This window comes from Lissotriton vulgaris, chromosome 3_1, assembly GCF_964263255.1.
Source record: "Lissotriton vulgaris chromosome 3_1, aLisVul1.2, whole genome shotgun sequence".
NCBI lineage: Eukaryota > Metazoa > Chordata > Amphibia > Caudata > Salamandridae > Lissotriton > Lissotriton vulgaris.
In genome coordinates, this window is record NC_141689.1 from 1,670,975,054 (window position 1) to 1,670,999,920 (window position 24,867).

Below are 24,867 nucleotides of genomic sequence, written 5' to 3' on the forward strand. Positions count from 1 at the left end.
GAGTAGCTGTAAGGGTCTGCGAGTAGCTGTAAGGGTCTGCGAGTAGCTGTAAGGGTCTGCGAGTAGCTGTAAGGGTCTGCGAGTAGCTGCAAGGGTCTGCGAGTAGCTGCAAGGGTCTGCGAGTAGCTGCAAGGGTCTGCGAGTAGCTGCAAGGGTCTGCGAGTAGCTGCAAGGGTCTGCGAGTAGCTGCAAGGGTCTGCGAGTAGCTGCAAGGGTCTGCGAGTAGCTGCAAGGGTCTGCGAGTAGCTGCAAGGGTCTGCGAGTAGCTGCAAGGGTCTGCGAGTAGCTGCAAGGGTCTGCGAGTAGCTGCAAGGGTCTGCGAGTAGCTGCAAGGGTCTGCGAGTAGCTGCAAGGGTCTGCGAGTAGCTGCAAGGGTGTGCGAGTAGCTGCAAGGGTGTGCGAGTAGCTGTAAGGGTCTGCGAGTAGCTGTGTGAGTAGCTGTAAGGGTCTGCGAGTAGCTGTGTGAGTAGCTGTAAGGGTCTGCGAGTAGCTGTGTGAGTAGCTGTAAGGGTCTGCGAGTAGCTGTGTGAGTAGCTGTAAGGGTCTGCGAGTAGCTGTGTGAGTAGCTGTAAGGGTCTGCGAGTAGCTGTGTGAGTAGCTGTAAGGGTCTGCGAGTAGCTGTGTGAGTAGCTGTAAGGGTCTGCGAGTAGCTGTGTGAGTAGCTGTAAGGGTGTGTGAGTAGCTGTGTGAGTAGCTGTGTGAGTAGCTGTGTGAGTAGCTGTGTGAGTAGCTGTGTGAGTAGCTGTGTGAGTAGCTGTGTGAGTAGCTGTGTGGGTCTGTGAGTAGCTGTAAGGGTCTGTGAGTAGCTGTGAGAGTAGCTGTGAGAGTAGCTGTGAGAGTAGCTGTGAATGGGTATGTGAATGGGTATGTGAATGGGTATGTGAATGGGTATGTGAATGGGTATGTGAATGGGTATGTGAATGGGTATGTGAATGGGTATGTGAATGGGTATGTGAATGGGTATGTGAATGGGTATGTGAATGGGTATGTGAATGGGTATGTGAATGGGTATGTGAATGGGTGTATCGGTCTGCAAGCGGGTGTGAGTGGCTGTATGGGTTGGTGACTGGGTGTGTGAGTGACTGGATACAGGTGTGCGAGTGACTGGATGCGGGTGTGCGAGTGACTGGATGCGGGTGTGCGAGTGACTGGATGCGGGTGTGCGAGTGACTGGATGCGGGTGTGCGAGTGACTGGATGCGGGTGTGCGAGTGACTGGATGCGGGTGTGCGAGTGACTGGATGCGGGTGTGCGAGTGACTGGATGCGGGTGTGCGAGTGACTGGATGCGGGTGTGCGAGTGACTGGATGCGGGTGTGCGAGTGACTGGATGCGGGTGTGCGAGTGACTGGATGCGGGTGTGCGAGTGACTGGATGCGGGTGTGCGAGTGACTGGATGCGGGTGTGCGAGTGACTGGATGCGGGTGTGCGAGTGACTGGATGCGGGTGTGCGAGTGACTGGATGCGGGTGTGCGAGTGACTGGATGCGGGTGTGCGAGTGACTGGATGCGGGTGTGCGAGTGACTGGATGCGGGTGTGCGAGTGACTGGATGCGGGTGTGCGAGTGACTGGATGCGGGTGTGCGAGTGACTGGATACGGGTGTGCGAGTGACTGGATACGGGTGTGCGAGTGACTGGATACGGGTGTGCGAGTGACTGGATACGGGTGTGCGAGTGACTGGATACGGGTGTGCGAGTGACTGGATACGGGTGTGCGAGTGACTGGATACGGGTGTGCGAGTGACTGGATGGGTGTGTGAGTGACTGGATGGGTGTGTGAGTGACTGGATGGGTGTGTGAGTGGTTGCATGCCTGAGCCAATATGACCCTTTAAGAAAATGTAGATAAAGTTTCAAGTGTCTGTTCAGATTCATAAATCGGAGTAAATCTGGCTAACAATCCCCAAATGGTAGCTGTCATGCACTTAGTCAAAACACCAAATCCTGAAATCTATCCTTTGAAACCTCTGTATCTTTGAATACAGTATTTCTATGTAGTCCAAAAATGCAAATGAAAAAAGAAAGCCATTGTAGAGCTGTATAAAATAATGTTACATACATTGGATTGAAAAATAATGTGTGGGTCAGTAATTGTAACCAATCCACTTCACAGCACCGCAGTGTTCTTGTTAGAAATACATTTTTGTCATATGCGTGTGACATAAATACACACTGCAGCCCACACTTGACAATTAACTTTCCATGCCAAAGGCACACTGTTTGATGAGGGGTGATACAGGGAAACTGGTTCCAGGATGCTCATTTCAGGTCCATGGAGGACCCAGCTTGGCAGTTCGGTCTGGACTGTACACATGAGGAGCAGGGTCAAAACGTATTTGCATATGGCTGGGTCCAAACTGAGATGGCGTAGTGATCAAAAGAACGATGTATTTAACCCAGATCTCTTGACTGGGGGTTAATGTTTGTTGATTCATTATTCCATCCATCATGTGTTGCTGCAGCACAAAGGCACACTTAAGGCACCATTTACAGGGACGGTAAATAGATGAAATAGTTAATTTCAATGTACAGCATATGTTAGAGAGTAAGTGTGTGCACTTTGCTAATTTTTAGCACTGGTAAAGTGAACAGAGTTCCAAAACCAGTCACATTAGGGCCCAGAAAGAGGCAACACATCTATGGTGACAATAGAGAAAATGCAAACTTGCTATACATGTCCTTACCCACAAGCAACCATCTCATTTAGGAAACAGTCACTTCACAAACATCTAGCTTGGAATCAGTGAACTGTGGCCGGAAGAATAACTTCATGCTCACACAAGCACAGTGGTAGCCCTTAAAGCCTGCCATAGAGTTAAACTTCTTGCAACATTTATGTCCAAGAAACCACAGCTCCTATGCCTGTAGCCACTCAGAGACTGTGTTGTGTCTAGATGAGCCATGGATAGCTTTCGACTGTAAATGTGCCTTAAGGTTATCAGATATAGGTGTGTACTTCTATACTGAAAGATTTAAGTAGTGATTTCTCAGACCATAAAAAAAGAAAAATCGTAAACCATTAGAGCCTGGAGATACAAACCCATAAGAGGAGGCCCAATGCATTTTCCTCCTCCAGTTGTCGCTATACCTTAAATTTCAGCAAACAATGTTTACCAAATGTGCTCCAAATATTTGTTCACATGTAAATGTCTTCCTCATTTTAGCACAAAACACTACAATTGAACTAGCCCTAATTTAAGTGCGTGGCATACATATGTTGATGTATTCATTGAGAACACTCTAGAAAGCACAGTATGTAGAGACAAATATAAAAGTGGAACATGCACTTCGGGTTACAGAGTTTCATTAAATTATTAATAAACATAAATAGCTTTTATACTATTGTAAATTGTAAATTGATACTTGTATAGCGCACTACTCACCCGCAAGGGTCTCAAGGCGCTTGTACGAATACCGCTGTGGAACCCATCCTGGCTTGCCCTGTGAGGCGTCCACTCCTGGGCACCCCAAGGTGGAGGCCAGGCATCCTTAGCGTTGTGGGGGCCGTTGTGGAGATTAAGCAAGCTATTGCCCAGAGTTGCAGAGTGGGACTCCATGATTGGAATAGGCACCGAGGTGAGAATTATCAGGTTCGTGGAATTTTTTAGCCCAAGACCCACCGAGGCGGGGAATTGAACCCTGGTCCAAGGCCAGACCTCTGCATCAGGGTCTGCCGCTCTAACCATTGAGCCACACTTCTCCACCATAGTGCAACTTCCCTCTTCAAAATACCACATAACTTTGAAAGTTTCATTATTTACAACTGACTAGAGATGCCCAGAGGGTCATTTCAGTTATAATGACTGAAGATGGATAGATGGAGCTTCCAGGAGTCTCCCATGAGCAGTACCAAAATCTTCCATCACAGCCACAAGAAAGCACAGAGTACAACATTTCCATATATGATAAATCTACACAAACAATTGAAGTGTGAAGGTCAGTCGTTATCTTGAAATCTGGCACGGTTTCGATCTTCTCTGACCAACATGGGACACATTTTCACCATATTGTTTTTTATAACACTGGGTGACATCATAAATCAATTTTAGTAAAAGGCTTCAGTTTTCATTTTCTAGAACTTAATAGTGAATGGTTCCTGCTTTGCTCTAGATATGCAGAGATACAATACCACATGGATCATCTTCTGGTCCAGACAAATTGGCTACATTGCCTAAAAGAATCAATAATCTAATTATAATAATTTCAAATAAAGAACTAGTATATAGCTTTTGAAGTATAATTCACCTCACATCTTTTTTTTCTTTTTTTTTTAATGCAGATGCCCCTGGATTTTGACGAATCATTTTGTGTGGTTTCTAGTACCATTCCCTATCTCCTGTGTTATTTTAATCAACTTTTATACATTAAAATTAAGATTCAACAAAGTACAGCTGGGGCAGACATATCATGATTAGTAGCATGTAGTATACATTTAGTATGATAAACACACTACTTCCATGCTTCCACTAGGAGCTAGCAGAGGAACTAGGCGGGATGAAGAACAGCTCAGATGAGGAGGAGTTGGTTATTTCCAAGGTACGAAGTGTTCAACTTACACATGACCCTGTAAAACCTAGTAATACTGCCTCCCAATGATGACAACTCACGTATTTTAGTTTGCTTCTCAACACTACAGAGTGAGGTATTCTAGTAGATGCTAGAGACTATTGTGTATTTCCTTAGACTGGTCAACCTTCTGGGGAGTGATAATCTATTTTTGTTATCCTAGTTAGAGCTTTGCAGGAATCTAAAGCAGTATTGGTAAGTACCTCCATGGCAGCAGATCATTTTCTTCCTTGGTAGACATTGCAGGGACTTCTCAGTTTCCTAGACCGACAGTAACAAGGCTCACCATTTGGTTTATCTGAAAGGGTATAGTTTGCTGTCAGCAGCGATATCCAAACCTCCAACTTTCTTTAGGGTGGTAAAATGTATCCTCCAGAAATTTGTCAACCTAATTTTTTTCTGGCTGCTGCCATAAAATGTTCAGGCCCAGGAAGGAGAATCTCTTTTTTGTAAATCAATTGGAGTTGTAACCAGCTTTTAGTGACCAATGGCTAAATATACATCCTTCAAATGCAGGCGGATAAGTTTGGTGGTGGCCACAATTTCCTGTTTTCTAGCCAAAGCTTAGACTATCCAAAATTGTACAAGCGAAGTAAAAAAGCCTGCGTGTTGCACCTGATAAACTGTGGACTACATGATTGTGTCACAAGCACATTGAGTAAGGAGCATGCCAAACTTGCAGAATCTAGATCAAACTTCAAAACTGGTGCCTTACTTTGAGGAGCAGACCCAATGATTAAGAACGACACCTAGCTGGCTGGGTGTGTGAGGGTCCTAGTTCCGAAGGGATTATCCCCCCACCCTACTCCAAGATATAGGACTACATTATCCTATATGTACCTCTCTCGGCTACAATCCCTATTGTCCCACTCGGGAACTGCATACCAATTCTTGTTTGCCTTACTTTGAAAGTCATGTTTCTGCCACAAGGAAGATACTTTTCCCTATCAGCTCTACTACAATTTGCCACCCATTGTAAGTTACTCCATAATAGAATTGTTCTACTAACCAGTTATAATTATTTTTTTTTAATTTGTGTCTATGGAGAAGAAGGATTCATGGTTTGTCTTTAAAGGAAAGTTGGAGGACATGGGGATCTGACATGGAGAGAGAAGGTAAATGAAATTTATGAATGTTTAGGATAATTCCAATGTTTCGGGGGGGGGAGGGGGGGGGGGGGGGGAGTAACAAAACCAAAAGGTGTTCACCTGACCCCTGATTGATGGCACCAGCAGGCGCGCAACACCCATTGAACTCACCGGGCTTCAGCCTCCCCCGTCGTGTGTGGCAGCCCGGGATGAGACAGATCCCGGGCACACACAGAGCCGCACCCGAACGCTTTAACAGGTCTTTACAAGACCATTTGTATGTTAATTAGGCCTTGCAGTTGTTTCACCTCTTCTAAGAGCCCCTGCAGTCCCACTCTGCCTACTGATTAAAGGTTCAGCCCCCCCCGAAATATTTTCTTAGCCCCCCCCCCCCGAAATTTGGCTCTAGTAGCGCCTCTGGGCACCAGTATGGGGTCCTTGAAAAGGCAGTCACGATTTATCACATTTGGAGTGCCTTCATTCCTTCTACCACCCAGGTCTCCCATTTTTTTTTTTTTTTATCTGAGGTACTCCCAAATTTTCTGTAAGGATTTATGCTATGACCACCGCCCTCAGGAATAGGATGAACACTTCCATTACCCCATCCCTCCCACACCACCATGAGCAACAAATCCTTCAATGTCGAGGTGACCTGAACTCGGTACTACCTAACCTCACCTAAAATGGTATTTGTCATCCTTGATACTTCAATCTAAATACAATGTTGACACCTTGCTACATAAATGAATTCATAAAATGGAGCTTGACTAATTCCGTAGGTACCGGTCATCCACGCCATTTTCTTCAGAAGGCATTATGTGGAAAGGACTTGCCACCAGGTTCAGCATATATTCCAATCTCTTTGCCCACAACACCACAAACTCTGCATAACCTTGTGTCTGATCATGGATCTCTTGATCAGACTGCTGCACCATTTCTGAATCAGCCTATACTGTTTTACGTTACTGGCTATATCCTTCAGCCCCTGCTACAAGGCTCTTCCGTGCATTTATTACGCACTGCTATCTTCGATGAGAAATGTCCGTATTACTCCCGAGCCTTCATGATCCTGGGCTCTAGGGTCACACCTATCCGGAATATATCCACCTCCACTAGCGTGCTATGTATTGTTTTAGGCTGTCCCTTTTCTAATGTTTCAAGAGTCAAGCCCTAGAATCACCATTTGTTACATCTCGGAAGCGGATGATGCACAATCATGGTCGCTCCAAGTATGGATTCCATAAACCTTATCAGTTTTTAAAAGACAGGCTCCTGAATGTGAATACCACAAAGCATCAACAAGGATTTTGCACCCGATAATTAGATTGAACAATGTGTGGGAAATAGTGGGTGTCGTACACAATTTGCACCCAATTTAGAATTGCAGACAAGAAAAGAAAAAGGGAATGCACAAATAGTGCATTTTTTTCCATGTTCGGCATTTTTAGCTATTAGCTCTAGGTTTTGCCTGCTGCAACTCGAAAGAGCAAGCCCGACCTGTAATTCCATTTAAACAAACAGGAGACTGTGCTCAACACAGGATTCCCAGCCCTGCTTTAATCGCAGCGAACATTTCTTGCTTGGCTGTATACCCATCCCATTTTAGTCACCAAACTGACCTGTCTTGAGAGGGGCATTATCACCATCACCTCAGTATAGTAGAGATCTACTTTTTCTTAATTGCACTGTTTGACCCTCTGCATCCTGTTAAAGTACAGCGCTTCACTGTCTGCAACACCTGAATGTACGCACCACACAAATAACAGCCATAAGATACAGACCAGTTAAAAAAGCAGCAATTTTCAGATAAAAAGGGCAGCTATGCTTTCTGACTTTTTCATTTTCCACTTCCCCGTGATGAAAAAGTAAGGTTCAATTAAACAAAACTAGAATGCCTCCCAAATGCTATACAGATTATAGAACACTTTCTTCTCTTGTTACTTCCTATAAATGAAATGAAAAAGCCAGTGCGATATGTAGGCAGTCATCCATGCAGAAAAGAAATGACCGTAAAAGAAAGGATACTCATCGAAGAGAAGAACTTACAGGGGCTGCTCCTCTGCTATGGCGGAGTAGCGTCGCCCCACTGCTTTTAAGCAGTGCACTGCAAAGGAAACAAAAAAATGATAACTGTGAGTGATTATCATTTTAGGTTTCCTGTTGCTTTGTGGGCGGGGCTGCTCTGCACTCAGAACAGGGGGGAGAGGAGTAGTTTGCCCACTCCGAAGTGCACAGTGACTGTTTGAAGGGGCCGAGAGTGCCAGTCATGTGCACTTTCCCCATTCTCCGTGAAGGTTGCTTTACAGCCTGCATGGAGGACAAGCCCAGGTTCCCATTCCCTTGTGAACCGTCAGTCCCAGGCACTCAAAACCAATCACAACGCTGCATTGCAGCGTTGTGATTGGTCAGGGGAGCCTTTTCTGTGCTTCCTGTGCCTCGGAGAGTAGGAGCAGACATGGGACCGGCGCGGCAAGGTGTTTTCCCACTCCCTCTGGCGACCCCGCCAGCGGGCCCGTACTGCCACCCATACCTGCTGTCACTGCTTACTTCCTTGTTACAGGAATGCACAAACAACATCCTTGCTTATTCATGGCTATAACCCATGCACCCAAAAACATGGCACTAACTAAAAATTTGATTTTTAAGACAAATTTATAGGGAGCTGCGCACAATGAGCATATGATGTTTGGAAGCAAATATAGAAGGGAGACAAACTGTGCCATGTCACTGTAGTTTGACAGGTCAACACATAAGAAAATAGCCTTGGCAAAGACAATAGTTAAGGCATTGTGTTCCGGACTTTTGGCTTTGTCAATATTTGCTGTGTCATGGGTTTTGTAAAACGTGTTGATTCAGGGCAGCTTTTAAGCACTCATCAATATATATTAAAAATACTGGCCATTTTTTAAAATCTCAATAGGCACGCATTTTCATATTAGTCCATGGCATGGAAGAGAATTTCTTTGTGTGTGGAAGCGCTCCTTATGAAAGAACAGAATGCGGTCACTCACTGTGCTGTTAGCCAATGGCTTCAGTGAGCTGATCCACTGTCCCATGTGGTATGCTGTACTGAGTAGAAAAAAATGTGAATGACCGCAGACAAATGGTTACAGAAGGCTGTCTGAAAACCCCTAAAAGTATGATCAGGGTTGATTTTTACACTGGTGGCCCCCAGTCCGGCAATTATATTTGGGACACACCCAATGACTTCTTTCTCCATAGATTCCCTACCTACCACCCCCGCTGATGCCCCCTCACCTATCCAGTCAATCTCTCAAATTTAATTTCTTTTATAGCACTACTCATCCCAATTTAACGTGTCAGAGTGCTTCACATCATACCCATATATTATACAGACGCAATGAATCATACAAGTGTGAAAGTCAATGTATAGTAAATGTTACATAAGACAAAGAAGGCTACATGCCATTGATACTAATACTCTTAGGCATTATCTGCTTACAATGCTTGGTATATGAAAAACAAACTCAAGGTTTAAAATGTGGCAGATTGGTTGGGGTCGTCTATACTAATAAGTATTATTACTCAAAGGAACAGTTTCTAGAAACAATAGAAATCATTTGGAGTGCAAATTGTATCTTAAGCCGATACACAGCCGCTCCTCACCCTGGATAAAAATGCCCCTGATGTTCAAAGCAATTTTGAGACATGCATGTCCATAGTGTACTAATGGGTGCGTGATACCCGCCTTCGATTGAATACCAGAAAAACAAAAATCCTGCTCATTGGATCCTACTGCCCAGATGGGACCACAACCTCTGGATAAATGATGTCCCGCCGCCTCCTGCCACTCACTACCACCATGGCTCGCAATCGGAAGGTGAAACCTGATAGTGCCGCATCTTTTGCCACTCTGGTGGCTGGCGTAGTAGGTTCCCATTTTGGACTTGTAAAGCTGCTAAAAAAGTTCCTCTGCCAGCTCACCCTTCTGCAGCAGGAATATAGTGATCCTGGCCCTAATCACTTTAAGACTGGATTTCACAAACTCAACATATTGGGGTCCGTCGGCCTATCTCTTGAAGAGACTACAGATGGTCCAGAAAGCCGCTGTAACACTTTTGTTGTGACTCTCCTGGAGAGTCCACATACACTTGATCTGAAAGTACTACACTGGCTGCCATTCAAGGACCGTGTGAGGTTCAATGATCTGTTCTTCACACGCAGAGCGTTCTACCGCAGTGGCCCTCACTATTTGTCCATCAGATTTATTCCCTACCAACCTTCCAGGTCACTTCGGTCCTCCTACTGGGGATTCCTCAATTCAGAAGGAAAAAGTGTGGTGATAGCTCTTACTCCTACCTGGCTGCTAATAAGCGGAATGCCCTCCTGCAACAGCTCCATGCCACAGAGGACCTCCAGGCCATTAAGCGTTCCCTCAAAACCTGGCTCTTTTGATCAGCTTTCTAGAATCACATGTTAGTAGGGGATAAGATTTCTTTCCAGGGCCGGAATACTCACTGAGTAGCTGTTGTACCCTACAAATTCCCTAATACTAATTGAAAAAATACATTTTGAAATCAACAATAACCCTCCTTTCTGCAATGTGTGCCCCTACACTTATTTTTAATAAATTGTCGAGTCTGGTTTGTATTCTGAGGATATAAATGCTTTTCATGTTGCAAACATGACTGAGGAAAATTTATAGCAGGACGCATTTTCATAATATTATGGACAGAAATGTTGAACCGTACTTATTATTTCCTAAACATAACAATAGTACTTTTGCTTTAAGATGGCAATTTGGCTAGAGTGAAAATGGTTGGGACCCTGGCAAAGGAAACTTGTACACTAATGCCACTGTTGCAGCCAATTATAGTTTTGAAAAGTCAAAGTCATCATCTTGCTTCCAGTAAATTACAATGAACACAATTAAAAAATATATAAACAAAGAATATAAAAAATTAAGTTATTCTAGGTATGTGCGTATTTATGTCTGAAAATACTCTCCTACATGGCACCCAAGAGCATGTTTTCATGCCTGGAAGTCACTTGGATTTATGCCAACACTGATAATACAGTGATATATTAGGTTCATAAGAACAGCAGCAAATGTGCTCCATTTAGTTAGATCAAAGTAATTGACAAACCATTGTTCATGCATGGGTTATGCACAGAGCATTGTGCAAAAAGCATATTAACTCATTTTTTTTTTAATTGTACGGTTATACCATGAGCAGCAGTCTGTAATTTGCTTTGGAGCACTTTGATTATGCAATTTATATTTTTATCAAGGCAAAAGACCATTCGCACATGTGTAAGTTTGAACCGGGTTATACAATAACAACCACCAGTGACGGGCCATTTCATCTACCAGCAGGGATCCCTTGTCAATAGGATTCATAGCCTGTCATCATTAGTGCCAATTGGTCATAGGCTTGTGCTATATGCAAATGTTAGAAAATTCTCAGTCTACTGACTCTAAAAGACTGAACATATCACTATTTAGCAGGTTATATCCTGGGAAGATATGTAGGGGCTCTTACAGGTCTTGAAGAGACCCAAAAGCATGTGGGGGATGCTGGGAAATCCTTCCCTTCCCAGGGTGGGCCTCACAAACTCTATGGACTAATTCTGCTCCCCTCCGCCTCAGACCAGCAATTTACATCTTGATTGTATAGGCTGGCTTGATGGAAGATGCCATCAAGCTCAAATACCATCCAAGAGTGTTTATGTAATCCGTCTCGCACCACATTTACTGCCAGGAGGCAATATAGGGAGACATTATTGTGCTAAGAGTCATGAAACAACTAGCAGTGTGTGGTGTGGACTAAGTGTAACCAGAGAGTATGGCACTTAAAGAGCCTGGGAGAGAGGTATTGTGCTGGCAGCAGAGGGTTGATTAAGTCAGATGATTACACTTGCACATAGAAAACAGACACCCTGAATAGTAGTAAAGGGTTCAGGTGAGGTCTTGCAAGTCTGCAAACAGTAAAAGTCTTCTCAGGTTTTTCTGTATAAACAAATTAGAAATGGCTACTCAATATGCAGAGCAACATTAACAGCAAGAGAGATGTCAAGAAACAGCATCAGAAAAAAATGTATTTAGTTACAAGAAGGGCAGCAAGGAAGATCCGGCCAATTACAAGCCTATAAGCCTAATTGACATCCTCCAAAATGTTTATGCAAAGCAGACACTGAATACATTAAACAACTGGATAACAGAGAACAATATTCTCTCAACATGCCAGGTGGGCTCCAGAAGTAAGACAAGCATAATTGATCAGGTGTTCAGACTTCGTGTGTAGCTTGGAAATACTCTAAATTAAAGGCGGGGCATTTGTAAGTTGCTTTCATTGATCTGAAAGCTGCGTTTGACCTAGTACCAAGGGATCTTCAAAAGGAATCAATGCAAGATCAAGGTGTACCAGAAGAAATCCTGACACAGATAATCAGGCTTCACCAAGACAAGTATGCAAGAGTGCAATGGGGACTGGGGGCGAACACAAAGAAGCCATTCCTGTCATTGAGGGAGTGAGGCAGGGCTGCGTCTTGGCACACACTCATTATTGTACGTCAACGATGTAGTCCACCACTTACTAAATTGCAATCATGATTCATTGAAATTGGAAGGGGCCCCTATATGTGCCCTAATGTTAACAGATGACAATCCTGCTGTTTAACAACTACCGTAGACTAAACCTTCCCTGAAATAAATTCCAGCAAGACCAAATACATTGCCATCAGACCACATAAAAGTTTCAAGACTGATATAGTGATCGAACGAACACCACTGGAGCACGCTCCCAATTTCAGTAATCTTGGTATAATAATCAATTCAAAACGGTCATGGAAACCTCACATCAATAAGGCAAAGGTAGTTCTGCTTCTAAAAGCTATGCCAATTGTTAAAAAGCAGCAAGCTATGGAGTCCAATGTGATCTCTCCAGCTCTGAAAGTTTATAGATATAGAGCCCAGAGAGCAGTCCTTTATCGGGCAGAACTATGGGGTGGGGAGAATTTGACTCCGATTGTTATGGGGAAAAAAGCGATTTGGATGTTAACATGTCTCCCCCAAAATAGACCTTTGATTCCACTGTTCCATGATACTGGTATTAAGCGACTGGAACATTTAGCCATACAGAGACCCCTATTATGCTGTATAAATCAGGGTCACAGAAAAACTACACAGACAAGGACTAAAGGAGCTACTGGAACTTAAAAGCCAGCTTACTTTTCCTTGGTTCCATCGAATGTCTGACTAAATATCGAAATTAAAAATATCGACATACAAAAATATCGGGACAAAAATATCGAAGTCAAAAATATCGGAATCCTATCCCTAACAAGGTAAGTACAAAAATATCGGAAAAATAATATCGTAGTACAAAAATATCGGAAAAAAAATATCGTTTTTTAAAATGTATTAATAATGATGTTAAAATAATTATAAAATACATATAATGTTACAAATATTAAATAAAAATATTAAAACATAATTAAAAAATTAAAATTAATACATATACATTTAAAATAAATTAAAAACTTAATAATTTAATGTAATTTTATATTTTGTAATTTCATTTAATTGATTTAATTTAAATTTATTTAATTTTTACCCTGTACGACTGTACCCCAAAAACCCAAAACTGACCCAGAACCCTAAAAATACCCCTTTACCCATGAACTGAAAACTGACCCTGAACCCTAAAAATACCCCTTTACCCAAAAACTGAAAACTGACCCTGAACCCTAAAAATACCCCTTTACCCAAAAACTGAAAACTGACCCTGAACCCTAAAAATACCCCTTTACCCATGAACTGAAAACTGACCCTGAACCCTAAAAATACCCCTGTACCCATGAACTGAAAACTGACCCTGAACCCTAAAAATACCCCTTTACCCATGAACTGAAAACTGACCCTGAACCCTAAAAATACCCCTGTACCCATGAACTGAAAACTGACCCAGAACCCTAAAAATACCCCTGTACCCATGAACTGAAAACTGACCCTGAACCCTAAAAATACCCCTTTACCCATGAACTGAAAACTGACCCTGAACCCTAAAAATACCCCTGTACCCATGAACTGAAAACTGACCCTGAACCCTAAAAATACCCCTTTACCCATGAACTGAAAACTGACCCTGAACCCTAAAAATACCCCTGTACCCATGAACTGAAAACTGACCCTGAACCCTAAAAATACCCCTTTACCCATGAACTGAAAACTGACCCTGAACCCTAAAAATACCCCTGTACCCATGAACTGAAAACTGACCCTGAACCCTAAAAATACCCCTGTACCCAAAATTAATTAATATTATTTAATTACCAATTAATTATTAATTAACAATAACAATAAAGTAAATATATTAGCACATTTGCTGTAATTAATCTAATTTAAATATTAATATTATTTTGCACAATTAATTAATTAAGAATAACAATAAATTATATATAAAAATTACTATAATTAATTTAATTAAATAATTAATAATAATTAATTACCAACTAATGAATCATTATAAATATGAAAAAAAATATAATAATTAATTAAGTAATTAATAGAAATTAATTACCAATTAATTATTAATTAAAATATATACAAACATATATCAATTAATTAATTATTATTAAATTACTTCCCACCCTATTCCCCTATAAACCCATAACCCGCTACATAACATATTTATCAATTAATAAATTAATTAAAAATAATTTAAAATTAATTTTCAATTAATTAATTAATAATTCCTAATAATTAATAATTAATTTAACATAATTAAATTACTTCCCACCCTATTCCCCTATAAACCCACAACCCGCTACAGTACTAAAACACAATATTTAATAAAATAACATTAAAAAAATAATAAAACACAATTAATACAATATAATATACACTAAATTTATTTAAAAATAGATATTAGTAACATCAAAGTTATTAATTTCGATATTATTAACATCGATATTTACAACTTCGATATTACTGATATCATACCAATATCGATATTTAGACTGTCGATATTAATTACCTTCGATATTTTTGTATATCGATATTTAAACTTCGATATTTTTGCTTATCGATATTTAAAAATCGATATTTTGTCTGTGTACCGGTTCCATCACATGCGTAATTAGCTTCTTGAGATGGGTCAGAGTAGTTTCTGGACTGATCTTAGTTCACTGATCGGAAACTCTAAGATTGAAGTAAAGTGCATTTATTAGGAATTCATAGCAGATAAGGATCAACATGATTGCAGAATGGGAAGACTCCCTACACAATTCCTAACCTTCAAACCATTGCCAAGCTTTGAACCTTATCTGGATGAAAGCCAATACCAGTTAGCAAAAACTCTTTATATGAAGTTTCGATACGAGGTTCTTCATATCAACTCAATTATAGCCAAAAGGTCGCCTGCTCAAACAGAAGGGAGAGAAACCAAATGCACTTTACGTTCATTAGTTGCCGAAGAAAACACTGCACACATTCCTTTTCTGTCCAGAATATGCTGTCATAAGAAAGAAATGGATAAAATCAACGTGCCTAGGTTTGAGGGTTAGAAAATGTTCAGAGGCCCTACGATTTTTTAAATAGAGAGCTCACGATTAATTGGTATTATCATCAGCTGATTTTTGCTTGCCGTGAGCCATATACGGAGGAAGAGAAGATTTACATTTTTAAGATTTGTAGAGTACATTATGTTTTACTGTCTCACAGTTCATCTGACAGCCCACAATGATGAATTGCGAATAACTGCAAACAATTGGGGTTCATTTTATCCTGTGTTATTGTTGAACGCAATCTCACTTCTACATTATATGTGAATGATGCTAACCAAAACAAAAGCTGCCCCAATTGATGTTTTAACACTTTTATTTATGCACTTCATACTTTATGTAGGTAACGCCCATGTATCTCGAACTAGTTCATACTGCTAGACATTACAGTCAGCATAGTGGACACTCCTAGAGCCTACTTTTAGTCCCTTTCTGAGGTTTTTGCCGTACTGGACTTTGTTTAACAAGGACTTACTCTTGTGTGTTTTAGCATAAACAAATGCAATATGCTTGTAATTGGTTTCCTTTTTTAAAACTATTTTCAACAATGAATTGTGCATCAGTTGACACAGAATCACCTTGTTGTGGAGATGCGTTTTGTGTTCTACTCTTGTATACAGATCATTTATGATATACAGGTATTACAGACCTGTATCTTAATGAATTTGATACCTTTTTATCCGTTATGTATTTTATTGAGATGTTATAGTGTACTTTTATGGCTCTTTGAACCGAAATAAATTTGGAAATGAATGAAATGAAATGATAGTTATAAATGCACTCCCAGACCTAATGGCTTCAGTTATGGAATTGCCATTTGCAGGAAGAGGCAGACTTAAAACTAACTGTCTAGAAATAGGCAAGCAAGATGAAAAAGAATATAAAACCATCATTCTAGAAGGGAGCGAGTTTGATCAGAAACAACACTTTTTTCGTGAAAAGGGAACTGAAAATACAGAATAACTACTCGGACGCAGGCATTCTGGAAGAGGGAGTAATTTCAAAATATCTTGAGAGATGGAAAATAAGGGATAGAATTAGAAAGGGTAAACCAGAAGACCGTCTAAGGCCTTTGCATTAGGACTAGACAGTACATGAACATACAGGTTGGGTTAGGCAATACTATCCAAACTTTGAGGATGGATTATTTGGCTTTGTTCATTCCTTGGCACAAATAGAGGGGTTGAGAGTTGAAGCACCCGCTGTCTGCCATGCGAGGTATAGGGCTTACCGTAGTCTTTAGATATTTCAAATTTCTGTTTGTTTCTGGTGGATGAATGGAGATATAAACGCTTGTCTCGTCATGGTCTTATATAAATGGATGCATATGACCTAATTGACCGTGCGTTTTTCTAGGAGAACTCATGGCTTACTCCTGCAAAGACAAGACTGGGTTGCAAATAGCCACATTAAAATCCATGTGAATCAGGCCAGAACGTGCTTAAGACATCTGCACACAAACTCCTGCCATGAAGAAAGCTTACAGTCCAGCCTCAAGATCAACAAACTTAATCCGCCTGTTCTGATTCATTTTTAAATTCCATTCTGTATTACCATATTTAGGAGCAATGTAATGGAAACTTTCCTTATTGGGTCTCCTATTAACTGCTGACTGTTACGGGTGCAAGGGTTAATCCACACTTTGTTTTAAATGTGCAAGTGTGGAAAATGTATTTTAAAATATTTAAACTATACAAATAAAAGTGTACAACTCGGAAGGTGCTCTGCTTTCAGTACGTCTCCAAATAAAAGACAAAACTCCTACAACGTGTATACAATTAACAAAATGTGCATCTTGGTACTGCACACTCTACCCTCACTGGTTTATTTGTAACACAGCCAACAGTTGTTTCAACTGAAATTATAATTTGGTAGTTATAGATTTGCAAACAATCTTTGTTCAATCGGAAACAAAGTGAAACTTCCTTTAAATCGCCATCTGTTCAAAGCGTCGGTGTCAAGAGACCTGTGAGTCAGTGTCAGGGACCTGTGACCTCAGACGTCCGTGTCCTTGTTCATCCCAGATCACCTCCTGCCTCTGTACTACCAGCCCTGTCAGGGCCACTGAGGTCTCTTCGGGAGGGCCTCGTCAACCCTATTCGATAAGACACTCGATGGCCAAAACGGGCTGTGCATGGCTTCTGTTTTACAGCCAGAGTGTGTTGTACTAGAGAGAGAGCTCATGCAAGTTTGGAGGGGGTTATGGTAGTCACAGTGAGAGAGGGTAAAAGTTTAAGGGATCTGTGGGGCACTGCAATTGAAGTCTGTAAGAGGGAAGACTGAATAAAGATGGGCCAGATAAACTCAAAATAGGTTTTTGGCTGTAGAAAACACTGCATTCAACCAAATGGATGAATGAGGCTGTAAAAAGATAAAAGGACAAATACATACCCTTCAAAAAGCATGTAACTAACCCAACAGCCGTCTGGACAAACCATGCATATGAAGGCAAAACAGGAAATACAAATCATACATCAAACGTCCTTCGAAGGAACTAAACAAGATTCTACCAGAATTTTGCAATCCACATTGCAAATGCATAGTGACATCACCTTCTCAATCTCAGAGCCTCTGCAACTAAATAAATGACTATTTCATCTCTAAAGCCAAATAATTAGATGTATATATATTGATAAAAGGAAAAGTATTCAGATTCAAAAATGCCATAAAGGAAGCCCATTGGAGAAAAACACACCTGTCCGTCTTCCTTCTAGCAATTGTCTCTCATGGAATTCCACGAGCTAGTGAGATCAAAAGGTCCAACTCGGGCACCCTCAGACCCTTGCTGCATAATGATATTCAACAAAAATGTTAATATCAATCTCAGCAACAACCCCAACACTCAGTAGTATCATTAAATAATACCCAACTCAATATGTTTCTTCTGAACTCACAACATGACCCATCCAACGGTACTTAAAAAGAAAATAGACTTGAAAGACCTCAATAAATGAAGATCTTTTTACGATTAAACTGGTAAGAGGCCATTCTTCTCCCAGATTACAAAACCGCTGGATGAATGCTTCTTGTTATTGGACCACTACACAGGCTTCCAGTTATAAAGATGCACTGAATCCATCCTAAACTCCATCTGGGATGACCTCGAAACTACAGGGGATAAAGAGAGGGTCTGCAACCATCCTCTTGGACCTATCCGTAGCATTTGAAATTGTACACGATGAAATCTTACTAAGCAGACTAAAAGATATGAGTATCAACTGAAATATCCATCAGTGGATTGATCCATGCCTTAAAGCATCATATCTATACCATCCATTCTCCAACAAACCATTCAGCATCAAAAAGGATTTCTGCATGGATCAATTATGAATTGTAACTGCTACATCAAAACACTCCCAGAACGCATCTGTGCTTTGAAAGTCACATGCTGTAACTACACTGATGATACCCAGGCTATCCTCCAACTGGATACACCAAATGACAGAGTATAAACTAAAGGAAGGATTTCACTATCACCAGGTAAAGAGAAGAGGGTGTAATACAGAGAAAGTAGGGGGACCAAATACACCTGTATAAGACCAAATAATTACAGTGTCCCAGAACATATCTAACACATCATTAACAAACATGGAATACCAGGTTACATCTGGAAACAAAGATGAAGTGCTGCTTCTATTGTGCACATCTACTGCGATCCAAACAGCATCAATTAAATGTGGACAACTTTCAAAACTCACATAGTCTGAAGCATACAACTCTGGTAGCACAAATAAAAAAACATCAATATAAAAAATAAAATAAAAAATTGTACTTTTAGCCAGTTCTGGAATACCAAATAGGCAAAGTAGGCACCTGCCTAGGGGCCCTACTCCTTTTAGGGACCTTGCAACACCGTATCAAAATAATATTGATTTGATATTGAAAGAAATTAACTATCAAGCTGTCTTAAATTGTTTCCAAAAGATAGAAAAATAAATTAACTCAAAGAAACGAAAACTTTACTTTAAAGCCTGTATAGAGACAATACTGTATTAATGCAATGTACACATTAACAAATTAAAGTACATAAACCAGAGACATCAGATTCACATAATTGTTTGTCTCTTAAAAAAAAATCATCTTCTGGCAGCTGTCAGTTTATTTAAAAAAAACAGGTGCAAACTACATACTTGTAATGTACAGTAGTGATTGTTGGTAGGTAAAATTAAAAACATATTAGGAGATCATTTGCAAGGGGGAGGACCGAAATTTCGGGTGCCTGGGGCCTCTACAGAGTCGAATCTCGCACAGATTCTAACCCTTGACACGTCATAGCTCGCAAATTCTCCTACAATGACCAGGACTTCCAGGTCAGGCTTATTTCATTATATTAAGCCAGGGCCGGACTACTCGCAGTGGGCACCAGGTATTTCCCCGGTGAGCCGGAGGGGTGGGGGCTGGTTTTCTGGCTGTGGGGGTGGTTTTGTCACTGGGGGCCAGTTTTGCACCAGCAGTGCTGCAGTATCGGGCCCCAGTAACAAAAGCGGAAGCGGTGCTTTTTACTAGTACGCCCCCCCTTCTCCAATGCCGGTCGAGCAGCAATCTGCCATGGCTGGTTGCTGTTCCTAGTCCGGCCCAGTATCAAGCCATCTCTCCTCCTGTCTTATTCGGAGTCATTGTCCAAACTAAATTCTACTGAGTTCATACCATCAGATTTAAAACTGTACGATACGGGACATATATCGAGAGTCCACATAAACAAAGATAACTTGTTCCACCATCCTCTTTTTAACAGACATCCTCAACTAAAGCCTGGAGCTCACCTTCTATCCAGGACTAAAGTGTGTCCACACTTTAGTCCCCTCAACAAAGAACAGTGGCAGTTTCACGTAAATTGATGCAGATCAAGTCTGTGTGCCATGTTTCTAAAACAAATAATTACAAAGGGCCCCCTCATCAGCGCAGCCGAGAGTTGGCGCCTGTGCTGGGAACAGCACCACACTGAAACGTGGATTAGCGGTTTGAAACTAGCAGTCCATCTTTTGCTGCAGTATGGCAGACTACTTTGAAGAGGATGCCAGGTGTGCTCCAGCAGTGGGGTACAGTGCATGACTGGGCTCACCTATGAAGGAGTATCAGGGGAAAGGGGACCTGGGATCCTTTTACACCCTGCCAGAGGCTGCTAGAATAGTCACACAGGATATTCATCAGTTCATATGTGGGCTACAGACAGGAAACCTCTCAACCTGTTTACCCAGGCAGCCATGTTGCCAATATTGCACAGGCGCAGTGACAAAGCTGTTAAGTCATGTGCATTTAGTGAATCTCCCATGCCAAAAAAGCATTTTCAATGCCAATAACTCTGGCTTTAAAAAATGTTGTATGGTAATGTAAAACATTGCAAGTAAATACATTGTGAATGGATATGTATTTGAATGGAAGCAAAGAAATGTAGAATATTATTGGTGTAGGTTAAAAAGGTCAGGTGAAAGTTGCACTGTCAAGCCAGACCTAAACACCTATGGCAATAACAAACACTCACATGAGACACCTCTTGGTGGCCCTAGGAAATTGCCCCCCCCCACCCTTCCCTATCGACCATGCCAAGAACCTCCTAATCATTTTGGACACCAACCTCTTCATTAGTAAACAGATCAAAGCCGTATCCTCATCATGCTTCCACATCCCGCAAATGCTACACGAGATTTCCAAGTTGATTCTACTGAACACCAGACGAACAGTCACCCAGGCTCTTATTACAAGTAGATTTGATTACGTACATGCTCCCTGCATCGGAATCCTGCCCATGTCCTTCGCCAACTCCAAACCACCCAAAACACCACTGCCAGACTCATCCCAAACATCCTGTGAAATAACCACATCTTTCCACACCGCAACAATCTCCACTGGCTCCCAGTACAGGAAAGATGTAAATTCAAGCTACTCACCCATGCCTACAAAGCTCTTAACAACATCAGTCGAGCTCACTTCAACCACCACCTTTACTTCTACCAACCCATCAGACACCTTCGATCTGATCCCAAGCAAGATCACACCTTCCTTGTATCAAGAAGACCAGAAGCAGAGGATGCTCCTTCTCATACCACACAGCCAAGACCTGGTATGACCTCAAGAAAGACCTTAGACCCTCACCTTCCTCATGGAGTTCATGGCGCTTCCAGTTGAAAACAGGCATTATCTCCTCTTCCTCCCACAACACTGCCCTTCTCAAGGCTTGGCAACCCCCTCAGGTGATTAGCAACACTCTACACAACTCCTGTAAATCAAAACATGCACTCCTGGCTCCCAATATGAGGGCGGAGCCAAAGCCCCTCCCTAGTGGTGCTCACATAATTGTCTGTGACAGCTGCGCTATCAAGCAAGACCATAAAAAGGCACTCCCCTGAGCCTGTTCGAGTGCAGAACGAGCGCTTGCATGTACCTCAGTGGTGCTCGCTTCTTGCTTCTCTGGGTATGCCCGTTAATAGGAAAGTATAATGCTTGGGTAGAAATGAAGGTATATACTTAAGAGGCTGCAGCATTAGTTGTGCACAGATATTTGACAGGGAATGGTTATTGTGAAATACTGGAACAAACAAACATGAAGGTAAATTGCGATTCTCCTATTACCATGACCAGAGAATCTGGATTTCATTAAAGACTCGGAGGCTAACATTATGCATACAACTTTTAATGCAGTTCCAAACAGCCGCATATGTCATAAAGCAAAGTTCCAACTTAGAATCAACAATAGCAAGTATCACTAGGCAATCAGCCTCTTTTAAATGCGGCTCCAAACAGATAAGTCATGTTTTTCTTATCCTCCTTATCATTATTGAATGTTATCTAATTATGTTCCTATTATATCCCATGTTTTATCATTCTTTACATGTTGCTGACATTTGCCTTGCCTTTATCTGCTAAGCGCTTTAGTTTCTAAATGACTTTTGTCTATTTCACCTGTTTTACTTGTTCCTTACCCTACCCCTGATTCGGGCACCCGTTCTCCAATTTACGGAGATCGGCTTCCCCTCATTGTGTACCCCCCCCCCCCGCCTTTTCGCCGCTTTTCACTAGAATTGCCATCGCGCATTATTTTTACCGATTTCGGCCTCGGTTTACACGCCTTTGCCGACTTTGGCTTCTGTTTATACGCCTTCACGTGAGGCAGCTGGTGGCATTTTACCTGCTCATATTTCGGCACTTTCCCTCACTGCCGCCATGTCCGCCGAGACCCGAGCGTTAAAGAAATGACCCTTGGCAACACACGCGCTACGTGCGCTGGTTGCCAAGGTACTTTCCTCCACTGCCACCAATGTAAACACCTCAAGTGCCGAGCAACGAATCTTTTCTCCGCTCGTGCCGATTATAACAGTCCCTTTCTAACGCGCTGCGTTTTATGGGTCTTATTTACTGTTTCTTGCCCTATTACTGACTTTAACAGTTCCCATATCCCAACACCCACCCCAATATTACTAGTTAAGGTTTATTCAGAGGTGTGCCTTCGTTAATATAAAAAAAAAAAAAAAAAAAGGGAGCAGATTACTTATAATTTAATAGAAAGCATTTTATAATATATATAAAAAAAAAAAATAATAAATAAACGAGTTCAGACCTTTAATATCATTTTATAATCATGTCTGACTCAGATTCTGATTCACTACATAATAATACTATTGAATCAAATTTTAATGATGATGCCATCAAAAAACTAATTCATAAGGAGATGAGATCTTGCATGTTCTCTACCTTATCTCAAGTTATATCATCAAAAAGACCCTTTATCAACGATAATAACGATCTTTCAGATCCAGAAGAGGTTGATGATGTAACGCAAGAAAGGGGTAAGAGGCTTAAAAAAAGTAAAAATATAGATTATACCCCAGAGAGCACGGGAGGTCCTAGCACCTCAAATTTAACAGGAGGTCATCGCACCTCATTTGCCTCAGGTGTCCCTCGCGGCACAAATTGGAAAGGTGTCCTCAGCGGCACAAATTTAATGGGTGACCCTCGCGGCACAATAAATCAAAGTGCTCTAGACAATGATGATGATGGCTCAGTATTCCCTGATGAATATATTCTTGACCTTGACGAAGACGATCAAGATATTGAGTCTTTTCTCTCAAATGAAATTGATGCTCCTTCATCTTCCAGAGATAATATTTTGGATCCTTTGGGAGAAGAAATGTTCTCCCCTTTTAATATTAAGCATCCTAGGAGCTCTGAGTGGACCCCACATGAGCATGTATCCAAATTCATAACCAAATGGATTAGGAACCCATTAGAGAGAGAGACTCGCAATCTCCTAAGGGCGGAGTGTAACAGACCTTCTATTGAAGGTAAAGTCTGTCAAACTCCAAACCTTGATCCAGAATTAATTACTTATCTTTTTAAACTAGGAAGAGACCCACGCAAAGGTCTAGAAAGATCACTTAAGATTTGCCAGGATAAAGTCCTTGACATCCTAGGTCCTCTGACAAAAATAATTGACGCTGCCGAGGAAAGTTACCTTAACGGTTGCCCTCTTGATACACACTCCATTCGCGGATGGAGTCAAAGGGCTCTAGTCCTCTTAGGAAATGCAAATGCAGGACTTAATTGTGAAAGAAGAAGAGTAGTTCTTACCAAAATCAGCCCCAAACTAACGGACATGGCTGAAAAAGAAACCTCTATCAATCCAAAAGGTCTACTTTTTGGAGAAGATTTAATAAGAAGCTTGGGTAAATATGTATCGACCTTTACAGCCTTGGATAAAGCGCACCAAAATATGAAAAAAGTTTTCAATTACAACAGTAACCTTTTTGGAAGGGCCGGAAGAAGAGGGCAATCTTCCGGCCGCTTTAATCGACGCCCCTTCCCAAGAAACAGAGGAAATTTTGGTAGAGGTTACCAACCATCCAACCAACCACAGTTCTACCCACCCAGAGGAAGAGGTTTCCGCTCAAGAGGATTCCGAGCCAGAGGAGCGTCTACCGAATCCACCCCTCAAAGTGAGTACTCCTCCCCCTCCCCTTTCTTCCAACCTAAAAGTGGGCGGGAGACTGAAGTTCTTTTACAACAATTGGAAAAATATTACTCAAGACCCTTGGGTTCTAAACACCGTTCTTGGTTTCTCAATAGATTTCATCCAGATTCCCTTCCAGAACTCTCATCCAACACCGATTCCCCTCACACTAGATCAAGAAAAAATTATAGAAGAGGAAATTTCCTCAATGCTACAAAAAGGAGCAATTTCAGAAGTTCCTATGGAACTGATGAAATTCATAAGTACTTTATTCCTTGTGGAAAAGAAAGACAAGGGTTGGAGACCAGTAATAAATCTCAGGGAACTCAACAAATTCCTGGTCTATCGACATTTCAAGATGGAGGGCATCCATCTTCTAAGAGACCTCTTACTAGAAGGCGACTGGTTGGTCAAATTGGACCTGAAGGACGCCTACTTTACAATTCCCATGGCAATGGATCACCAACCCTATCTTCAGTTTCTTTGGAAAAACCATCTTTTTCAATTTCTGGCTCTACCTTTCGGCCTCTCTTCTGCCCCTTGGTGTTTCACCAAACTACTGAGAACAGTTGTTTCATGTCTAAGAGAAAAAGGGATTCGTCTCATCATTTACTTAGACGATATCCTGATTCTTTCTCAAGATTATACTCAGATCATCAAAGATCTCAAGACAGTTATGGACCTTTTAGAAAATCTGGGTTTTATCATAAACAGAGAGAAATCTATTCTGGTTCCCTCAAAAAAGAT

General features: G+C 41.5%; 1 protein-coding gene and 1 long non-coding RNA gene across 14 annotated transcripts in view; one reads left to right on the forward strand and one right to left on the reverse strand.

Moving 5' to 3' along the window:
• Positions 1 to 24,867, reverse strand: part of CAMK2D (calcium/calmodulin dependent protein kinase II delta) — an 806,647-nt gene that overhangs the window by 759,131 nt on the left and 22,649 nt on the right. The gene's annotated exons all lie outside the window — the stretch shown is intronic.
• On the forward strand, positions 779 to 5,794 carry LOC147728332 (uncharacterized). The gene is made up of 3 exons (XR_015309551.1): positions 779 to 1,100; positions 1,760 to 3,341; positions 3,707 to 5,794. It is a non-coding gene; the product is annotated as an uncharacterized LOC147728332 (long non-coding RNA).